Below are 11,586 nucleotides of genomic sequence, written 5' to 3'. Positions count from 1 at the left end.
GATGTTTTTAACAGATGAGTGGTTAAATAAACTGTGGTACCCATGGAATTCTACTCAGCAATCAAAAGGAACGAACTATTAATACAATCAACAACTTGGGTGATTCTCCAGAGTTGTGTTGCGTGAAAAAAGCCAATCCCGATAAATTATATATTTTATGTTTTAGGGTTTCTTGTTTTTCAATTTTTAAAAAATTGAAGTACGGTTGATTTACAATGTTGTGTTAGTTTCTGGTGTTACATCAAATTGATTCAGCTATACGTGTGTGTGTGTGTGTGTGTGTGTATTCTTTTTCATATTCTTTTAAATTTATAGGTTATTTCAAGGTATTGAATATAGTTTCCTGTGCTATACAGTAGGACCTAGTTTATCTATTTTTATATATAGTAGTTTGTATCTGCTAATCCCCAACTCCTAATTTATCCCTCCTCTGTTTCCCCATTAGTAACCATAAGTTTGTTTTCTATGTCTGTGAGTCTGTTTCTGTTTTGTAAATAAGTTCATATGTATCATATTTTAGATTCCACATATAAGTGATAAAATTACATAGTTTTTGATTCCATTTAAGTGACATTTTTGAAATGACAAAATGGAGGACAGGTTAGTGATTGCCAGAGCTTAGGGATGGAGGTGAGGGAGGGCCGAGTGAAAGGTGGATGAGGTAATAAAGGCACAACATGAAGGATCCTTGTGGTGATAAAACTGCTCAGTATCTTGACCTTGGTGGTGGGTACATGAACCTGCACAGATTATAAAATTGTATTGAACTTAATACATACACAAACACACACACACATATACTGAAATGAGTACAAGTAAAACTGGGATTTGGGGGAATTCTGAATAAGATTGGTGTACTGTATTAATGTCAAATCCTAGTTGTGCTATTATACTATGGTTTTTCAAAGTGGAGGAAACTGGATAAAATATACACAGGATCTCTTCGTATTATTTCTTATAACTGCATGTGAACCTGCAGTTATCTCAACCATGATTTCAATTAAAATTATGTATATAAAACTCTTTTTAAAAATTATAAATATACATACCATAGTAAGTGCTTTTTGAGCACTTACTATGTGTCATGCACTGTTCTGATGACTTTATGTCATTAATAACTCCATTTAATCCCCAAACAGCAATATTATCCCCATTTTCCAATGAGGAAACCAAGACACAGTGAGATTAAGCAACCAGTCCAAGGTCACAAGCCTAGTCAGTGGCAGAATCTGTATCAGAACCCAAGAATTTTTAGTTCCAGTATCCACAACCCTAATAGGTTATTTTCTCTCTTTACCTAGAGATTAGTTTTAGCTGAGGTCATTAGGAAGGACTTTATGGAGAAAATGACATTTTAAGCTTCCTTAGAGGGGAGATTATGGTCTGATGTATATATTGCATTAATTGTACTGTCAATAGGAGGAACTTAATACGTATTTGTTGAATCAATACCTTCTTTAAACCACTAGTTGATTCCTTCAGTTACTGATTTCTGTCAGGAGCCCAGGGTTTGCAAAATGAGAAAACACGGGACCCAGGGCAATGAGCTCATTTTGTCTTCTCTAGGCAGTTCTATTCTATGTTGTGTGGAGATAACACACTGCAGAACTTTCAGCAACACTTAGAATGTCCCCCAGATATCAGTATTGCCCCCCCAGTTACTGGGACATTGAAAAAAGCACCCTCCCCCACTCCATTTCCTAGTTCCCCCTAAGGATCCTGGTGGAGAACCAGTATACTTAGTCTCTGGTTATCAAAGCTCAGAGAATTCCTACAACAGAACTGCGGGATTCACATGATTCAATAGGGACATTACATCTACCCCCTTGGCATGGCTCTGTGCATGCGATAGAAAGAAATAGAACTTCCTTGACTTCACAGTGGCTCTAAGTTTGAATCTGAATTGGTCTAAAGTGTTCATTTTTCTTTTCTCTTTTTCTTTTTTTTTTTTTTTTTCTGGTTGTTCTTTTTGATGGGCATAAAGAAGTTTCCCCTTTCAGAGAAATGCTGCTGAGCACACACTGTATAGCATACCCCAAACCAAGCTCTTTCAACCTCAATAGAAGAAAAGCATCTGAAAGGGAAACATATTAATGGATCATTTTTGTAAACATGAAAAATCTCTTGGAAGGGCAATTTTCTCTTGTTGACTGGCAGAAAAATAGCAGTGTTAATTATGTTGCCTTGTTAAATCTGAAAGAATGTAGTGAACATTGGGAACTATTCTAATTGCATTTGTGGAAAGACATCTAAGGGTCAGAAGCCATCTCTATCAGAGAAATGCGGAGGCAGCTGTGTCCCTTCAGAGGCACTGGGTCTGAATGTGCTCAGGGGAAATAGTTGTGAGCTTGGACTTTTGGGCAAAACTCATGGGGAAGTGAGGGTAGCGAAAGGCAGAATTTCTACTTCAGATTCTGAGCACTGGCTGTTTCTTTCCTCTTCCCATGAATAGAAGGGAAGGAGGTAAATTTGAACAGAATTGCGGAGGTACATGCATTCATTTGGGTGCCGATGTCTCCACGCTTGGCTTGGCCCATGTTGGCAGAGAAGCTTTCTAGCCATCAAAATGGGGAGAAAAAATCTTGCCCCCAGTAATACAGTTCTTTCAAAGCAGCCCAAAGTGTGAGGTTGAAATAGAAAAACAAAAACTAAATGATGAGTTGCATAAAAAATGGAAATAGTATGTTGCTTTCCTATAAACCTGGTTCCAGGATAGAAATTTTGGAGAGCCCTAGAATGTAGAAGAATGCTGTTCGAGGTAAAAACAGGAGTTCAGAGGCCCAGCTTTTATACACTGTTTGAATTTCAGATGAGATAAAACCAGCAGCTCTGCTAAGTTGCAGTACAAAAGCTTACATGGCTTCTGGAGAAAAGCAATTTGTTTTAGATTATAGTACAGCAGCTATCGTTTAAAATGCTAGCGATTGTAACTGAACTCAGAACCAGCCTTCTCTGTGAACACAAGGTGCAGTAATGTTACCCAGGCTGTGGGTAACATTACTGCACCATCATCGAGTCACTAGTATATTGCCAACCTTCCCACAACTAGCCCATTCAAAAAAACATTCTGGGAAATGTACCTAGCTGGGTATTCAAATGTGCACTTGCTGTACATTTTGGGGGATATTAATATGAAACAGCCAGGAGGCAGCAATCTTGAGGAAATTAGAAATTAGAGAACATGCAATTAGCACTAGGGAACCTTTTCAATTTTCATCTTTATTTAAGGTCATGAAGGGGCTTGTGGGGTGGGGGAAGGAGGAGGTGTGTGCAGGGAGAATCCAGGAGAGAGAAAAGAGTCCCTCTTGATACTGGAAAATCTTTGATTTGGTAATGAAGGGGATGTGCTTACCCTTCAAACCCCAGAATGTCATCCTGTCATTACGTCCTAATGAGTGCTTAATTTTTCTGTTGGGAAAAAAAATGTGTCTCTTTTCTGTACACTGCATTTGCTCCCTCCTTTTTATAAATAAATTTATAAATAAATCCAGTTATACAAAATTCACTATTCCTCCAGAGTTATCCAGAGACTCAGAAGACAGCATTTCATCCAGGCTCAATTTTTATTTTTGTTTTCAGTAAAAGAGCTTGTCACAGTGCACTTGCTCCTTTCATAACTTTCTTTTTTGTTTTGTTTTTATGAAAGCAATAACAAGCACATGGCTTACAAATAAAATAGTTTAGAAACACATATGAAAATGAACAGTTCCCAACACTAACTACCCTTTCCCCTTCTTATTGCCCTCCCTAAATGCAACTGCTGTAAGCCATTCCTGGCTTTATCTCCATATTGCCAATTAATTTTTTAAGTCAATTTTACATGTTATATACTGATTTTCTTCTAAGAAAGAGAATTTATCTATCACCTTTTCACATTTCCCACTAACAACATGACGTTATTCTCCACTTCCATTGGTCTTGCCACTTCTTTTTTATAATTTTTTAAAATTAATTTATTTTCTAATTGAAGTGTAGTTGACATACAATATTATATGTTACAGGTGTACAGTATAGTGATTCACAATTTTTAAAGGTTTTACTCCATTTATAGTTATTATAGAATATTAGCTATCTCCCCTGTGTTGTACAATATATCCCTGTAGCTTATTTTATACATAATAGTTTGTACCTCTTATTTCCTATCCCTATATTGCCCCTCCCCCCTTCTCTCTCCACACTGGTAACCACTATTTGTTCTCTGTATCTGTGTCTCCTCCTTTTTTTGTTATATTTACTAGTTTGTTTTATTTTTTAGATTCCACATATAAGTGATATCATACAGTATTTGTCTTTCTCTGTCAGACTTATTTCACTTAGCATAATGCACTCCAAGTCCATCCATGTTGTTGCAAATGGCAAAATTTCATTCTTTTTTATGGCTGAGTAGTATTCCATTGTGTGTGTGCGTGTGTGTGTGTGTGTGTGTGTGTGTGTGTGTGTGTGAATCATATCTTCTTTATCCGTTCATCTGTTGATGGACACTTAGGTTGCTTCTGTATCTTTGGTCTTGCCACTTCTAAATCACATTTAAATCTATCTTTACTGGTCTATCAATCTAGTCAGCATCTCTTACCTCCTTACCATAGATGAGATATGAGCGTTCATACTCCTTTCTTCACTATTCTTTTCCCTCTTCCACTTTCAGTTCTCATTCAGTTGTACCATTATTTTTGCATTGTCAAGTTTAATTTACATTTGCTTTGTCACCAGAGAGGTCTTTCTTTGTGATTTTTCCAAAGTTGACTATAATGAAAAAGACTTGCATCATCAGGACTTTGCTAAATTATTATTTTTTTAATAAATTTATTTATTTATTCTTGGCTCTGTTGGGTCTTTGTTGCAGGGATCAAACTCGTGTCCCCTACATTGGCAGGTGGATTCGTAACCACTGCACCACCAGGGAAATCCCTTTGCTAAATTATTTACTGCAGACCCAAGTGGTTTCTATGGTTTCAGTGTCACAACTCCTGTGATACACAAAGGAGACTGTGTGTAGAATCAGATTCAAATGGATTCTCTTCCTCTGTCATTTTGTCAAAATCATGCCATCTTTCAGTGTGTGTAATATATATTTTAAGTCTTTCTTATAAAATTATCTGTGCTTGATTTTATTGGAATTTCTGATGTCCTCTTGCTTTTCCTGAGTGTGTGCCTCCATCATATCTTCAGGTTTTCCAAAACTCATATTTGCACTTTCTCTTCTATTGGTTCTCCCTCTTTCTTGTTAGATCTCCATTTTGCTCTCATTTAGACAGGTTGTTTTCTAGACCCACTGGCTAGAATTAGCCTGAGATTCCCATATTGCTCTCCAGAGTTGGATTTACCATTTGCTGGATCCAGTGGGCTTTCTCTCTTTGACTTACCTCCAAATTTTGCTAGTAACTTTCCAAGAAAGAGTGAATGGGAGGTAAACTGAGTCCTTGCAAGCTTGCAGTTTTTCATTTTTCCCTCAAACATGATTGATAGTTTGGGAATAGGACTTTTGTATCGAAAATCATTTTCACTCCTGTCTTTTAGCATCCAACACTGCTGCTGCTGAATCTGATGTTACTCTGATCCTTCCTTTTCTGTAGGCTACCTTTTTAGGGGGAGGGTCTTTTTAGGAGGCTATTACGAATTTCTCTTTAACCTCAGTTTTCTAACATTTCACAGTTCATTCTCCTTGACACTGAGTAGATTCCTATACTTCAAAGATTCATGTGTCCCCTTAGCTCTGGGAAATTTTCTTATATAATTTATTTGATAATTTCCTCCCCTCCAGTTCTGTTTTTCTCATTCTGAAACTTCTATTAGTCCACATGTAGATCTCCTGGATCAATCATCTATATATCTTATTTTTTCTCACATATTGTACATTTAGTATATAGTCTAGGAGATTTCTCAAGTTTGCCATTAAGCTGTCTATTGAACTTTTTATTTAAGTAATCATGTAATTCCCAAGGGATCTTTTTTTAAAATCTCTTTATTCCTTTTAAATATAACTCTGCTTTTGTCTTGTAGTTACCAAATATCCTCAAGTGATTCTTGAGGGTATTAAATATGTTTTCTTTTTTAAGTTTGTATCTTTTCCCTAAATTGTCTTATTTGTATGGTGTTGTGTTTTCTGCTATTTTGCTTGCTCACTTTATTTTGTGTGCTGGCCTTTCTTGGTGTATTGGATTTCCAGTGATCTGTGGTTATATGTAAAAAAAGAGGTAATAGAAGGGCTGTTTGCAAGCCCTTCAACAGGTGGATTGATCTTGTAAGTGGTGTGCTTGAAGGGTCAAAGTTTAGAGTGTGTGCATGGGAATGGGGTGGGGGGATTTTGACTTGCAAGAGTGAGGTTTTAACACCCATGATAACTGTCCTACTTCTCCCCACACACGTTTTTACTTCCTTGAACCTAGTGGTGGCTTCAGGCCAGCTCACATGGAGAGCCAGGAGGGAGGGCAGTCTATGTTATATACACTGACCTGTAATTAATACCCCGCTTTTCAGCCCTACCCACCTCTTCCACCCTCTGTTTTACTCAGTATTTCTGAAAACTGAGTTTTTCTGGGGTAGTATCAGGCAGGTCTGTTTTCTCCTTTGCTGAAACCCCCTTTTGGCTTGTGGTTTCCTTTGCTGTGGTTTGTAAGTCAGCAGACTTTTATTGAAATCACTCACCTTCAAACGGCTTCTTCCCATTCTCTTTGTGGTTATGGGTTTATACCTTTGTGCTCCTTTAGTATCATTTAGAAAGTACTTTGGGTGAGAAAGGAGGTAAATGAATTTTCTTAGTCCACCAGTGTGAACCAGAACACATTCTTTTTAAAGAGAGTTTGTGATTTTCATATGCCACATGCTCCAGCTCTTCATTTATTTTCAACTGTTTGTTAATCTGACACTTGGAATCAGCAGCCACAGAAAGCTGCACAAACATATCACTTACTTGATGGAGACCAAATAATATATACTCAGGGGAAAAAAGTGTGTTGTTCTATTTTCTTTACATCTCTTAACTGATTTTGCCAGGAGTCTTTGTTTTCTTAGGCTTTAGTGAATTCAGCAAGGCTATTAACTTGCGTAAAAGTTCTATTTTAATTTTATTTATTAAAGAAAACATGATTGGATGTCTTCAATCAAAATGTTTCCCTTCTTCCTCAATAGATAAATGGGCAGAGACCTCAAGAATAGATGTTCCAAATGAGAAACACAATGTGTAATGAATATATGATACTGTTCAGTGACAGAGAGATTCAATAAAATAGGTATCTGTGTCACCTATAAAATTAACAAAGACTTAAAATTTGGTAATTATTGAAAAAGCACTATAAGATGGGAACTTTTATGTGCCTTTGGTAAAAAAACCAAAATTTGGTACCCACTTTCAGGTACTTTAAAATGTTTATAATATTTAACCTCATTTTAGGAATTAAAGTTAAGAAAATAATCAGAAAATTAAGATCACGGTTTATTTTTCAAATGCTCATTATAGTATTATGTATAATAGAAAACCCCTAAATGATGTACATAAAGAAAAAAAGTATAAAATTTGGCATATCTATACCACAAAATACTGTTCGTACATTAAAATGATGTTTATAAGTTGTTAATGAACTATTAAAATGCTTAGGTATAATTTAGGTGAAAAGAAAATCTGGAAATGGTATATGTATGAAGATCTCAACCATTCAAAAAGGAAAAAAAAAAACTAGAAGGAACTATCCTAAAATTTTAACGATGGTTGTCTTTTGTTGGTAGAATTGTATGGTATGTTTCCTTTTTCTGCTCATTAATATTTTGCTGTATTTTCCAGGTGTTTTATAGTGAATATGCTTGGTTTTGAGAGGAAAAACACTTTAAATCATGCGCTTCTGAAAGTAAACTTTTAAAAAATGTCACCAGATGACCCATATGGTTTTTCCCCCTGAACTTTTTACCCTTCTCTATCACAGAACCGAGTGGACTGTATAAAGCAATGTATGAAGTGTATTCCATTATTGAAACTCTCTCTCAGATGCATCTGGAAAAGCTAGCTGGTGTATTATGTTACTTTGCTCTCTGTTTCTCTATCTCACAAAGTCTGATTTATGTCAACATTAGCTAAAGAAATATGCAGATTCTCTAGAAAGGGGAAACACAGCTGCACCTTTGACTGAAATTAGAGATGAGTGATAAACAGCGGACTGGGAGGCAGACCCTTGGTTTTAGTCCTGCTTGACTCACTTGGTGACTGGTCTGAGCTTTCTCTTGTGAAAAATGTGGGCATTGAATTGGATGGTCTCAAAAGTCCTAGTTCTTTTGCTATGACTTTGCAAATATCTTACCCTGGCATAGAGCAAATGAAACTAAGATACAGAAATGACTCAGTGAGAAGCATGTGTTCTAATTGGTATGTTTCTTTGGTATTTTCTGGGCTTTAAAAAGAGCACCTTGGCTTTGTGAAGTAACAGTTTTACATGTCCATTTGGAAGGTGAGAAAAGAGGAACCAACAAGCCCGGTGTAAAAGGCACAGTTGCTGAGGTTTCTAGCTGTATTTTGGGTCTCGGAGGGACATCATTTGCTCTCAGAAGCATAGTACAGACCGAGATTTTTTTTCCCACAGAAGGGAAAAAAAGGTAAGGTGGACAGATGATTTGTTTTGGTGCATTTGTTTCCCCTCCTCAATAAAATGTACAGTCAGTGGAATTTTGTGTAAAGACAGAAACTGTTTTGGGACAGGTGCTAGTGTTTTGTGCAGGGAAAGCCTTGTGGGCTCTGGTGGGCTTCTGCCTTTTCTATATATTGCTACTCTTCCTCCTATCCTCCTTACTTTAAAAAAACTCCAAAAATAGAAAATACTGTAGTATTTTTTTCAGATTATGAAAGGAACACCAGCCAATTTTATAAAATTAAAACTCAAAAATCCAACACCACAGGAAAAGGCTTTTGAAAAAGTGAATACCATTTATCCCACCACACAGTAATGACCTTGACTAATATGTGAGGGCATTTTCTCCCAGACTTTCTTCTTCACCCGTGCACACATACACATGCCCTGTACTCAAACTTAATATATCCAATAACACTCCTTTGTAATTTTATCTTACAGTGTGCCATGTCCATAGAATTTTACATCATCATCTATATTTCCAGCACAGTATTACTCTGTAGGGTGAAATGCTTAAATTTACTTAAATCATCCCCTTTGATGGACTTTTAGTCTGTTTCCAACTCTGGCACTTAGAAGCAATGCTGAAATGAGGAACCTTTTATGTATATCTTTGCAACCTGGTTCAGTTGTTTCTCAAGCAGAATTTCATGGAAATGGAATTTCATTGTCAAAATGTATAACACGTGTGTGTAGTATCTGTGTTTGGGTGTGTATAAGATACATACACAGGCATCTGCAGTGCTGAACGGTCCTCCATGAAGGCTGTTCCAGCTGATACTTCTGCCGCCATTGCTGCAGCTTTATTCCACCACCCCCTCCCTCCAGGCAGTGTTCCCTGAGATGTTTCCAGTTGAACAGAAGGCCAACAAACCACCCTGGGTGGGGAGTCTCTGGGCTTCATGCAGTTGTGACCTTAGTCAGGCAGGCCTGGTTCTGGTGTGCTGTTAGCAGGAGTTCAAGCTCTCCCCTTACTTAGTATTTCATCTTACTCTTTAGCTCCAGGGAAATTTTTGCTGAACTAGAAAAGCAGTAGGAGTGTTTTGCTTTTACTCCTTCACCAAATAGCAGGTGTCCAGGTTCTGGCTGCCTATTACACGTAAGTGCTCCCGCTCCGGTTTCCCCTGCGGGTGGTTGGCGTTTTGAGTATATTCAGTGCTCTGCGTTTGTTAGTTTTGCCTTAGGCTTCTACCCTCCCCCAGTCACTATATCCACCTGGGGCAGTAGACCAGGGTGAAAAAATACCAATGCGCAATTGTTCTTAAGCTCAGAAAATTGATTTTCCCAAGTTTAAGCGGGCATCATGAGTTGTAAACCCTGTTAGAAAAATACAAGTTGGATTTATGATTCCCTTACACAGGTAATTGGGCTCTAATTTTAAATTCTGAGCCAGTTGATATACACGCATTATAACATAACAAAAATGCAATTGAGTTCAAGTTCATGTATGAATTTGAGCCTCCAATTATGTGAAAAATTATTTTTGGTTCTTTAACAAATAATGCCTAGGTTCACATCATCCTGTCATGGTTCCCTCTGCCTCCCCCTACTCTGTAATTCTCTCCTCTTTCCTCTCACTTCCATTTTTTTCTCATTCTAACCTTGCAAGGCTCAGGAATGACTTGCTTCAGAAATCCAAAACCTGCACATTAAGACATTAAAAGAAAAATTTGTGCCTCATCCCTCCCCACAAACTCTTACTAACATTTCATTTTGATCCACAACTTATTTCTGATGGGTCACTATTACTGCATTGCTTGTAATATGTGCTATTAAGCCACCAGTTATATAAGTTGCTTTCTTGGTATAAGACAGTTTATCCAGGAGATTCCTTTTGGAACATCGGTACTTTGTTACCCTTTGCACAAGATCCTACCATTGGTGCTTTTAATAGGCTAGATTTTCCTATCCTTTTCCCCCCTTTGTGATAATTCCCCATTGTGTTTATTTTTAGCTTGTTGCATTTTGTGTATTTCTGCAAAACATGTCGAGTTATTTTTAGAACAAGGGTTGGATGTAAATATATAACACATGCTGCTGGAGTCAGTTTCCGGAAGACTTGAGTTATCCAGCAATCAGAGGCAGTTAATTGGACTCTGTATCTCAAAATTTGCCTTTCCTTGGCAAGCCCTTGTTAGGGGACTGTTTTAAGTGAGGCTTTGAGCATTTGTCAGAGAGATCAAGGGGCAGAAGGAGAGGGCAAAGGAAAAAGTGCAGTCGTGGAAAGGGCCCTCGACTGAGGGGCGAGAAACCATTCTTCTAGGAGGCTGTGGGCACATCACTTCCCGTCTATCTCACTTCCCTCTTTGCAATACGATTTTGTCATTGCTGAGGACCTTCCTGATTTCAGGAGTTTATATCTATAGTTTCTAACTTTGGAGAAAATTCTAGCCCCTGATTCGTTATTACTCTTTGTGCTGCTTTTAGTTCTCATCCTTCCTAGAAATAAATTAAATTGCGTGCTGCGGAGTATTAAAACACTCAGGTATTGGATGGCTACCCTAAAAGAAATATTTTCTGCCTTCTGCAGAAAGTAAAGATACTGGACTCTTTTACATGCCTCTCCACAGGGGGCAGGGGGAGGTGTTTTCCTGGGTGTTCATACCTAAAGGGGTATTTCTATGGAGGACCACATAGGGTTATGAAAGAAAGATAAGAGGTGGCAGAGGAAAGCTGCTGGGAAAATCAGTGTTGCGTTAAAGGAAGAGCTCTTGCTGCACCTAGGACCACTTCGTGCAATGCTGAGCTATTTTAAAAATAAACTAGAGCATCATAATTGCTGAATGATTACATTGCAATTTTTGCTATATGTGCTCTGGGTTACTTAAAAAGGATATTTTGCTCTATTATTTTTCTTTTTTGGTAAATTGTTTGGAGTAATGCAGGAGTGGAAAGTGTTCTGATTTAAATTAAAGCCCGATGAAGTGAGTGAAACGATTATTTTATGTTTTTCTCCCACCTTTACCCTCTTGCT

Source organism: Lipotes vexillifer, unplaced genomic scaffold, assembly GCF_000442215.2.
Source record: "Lipotes vexillifer unplaced genomic scaffold, Lipotes_vexillifer_v1.1 scaffold212, whole genome shotgun sequence".
In the NCBI taxonomy this organism is placed as follows: domain Eukaryota; kingdom Metazoa; phylum Chordata; class Mammalia; order Artiodactyla; family Lipotidae; genus Lipotes; species Lipotes vexillifer.
This window is presented reverse-complemented; position numbering follows the sequence as displayed.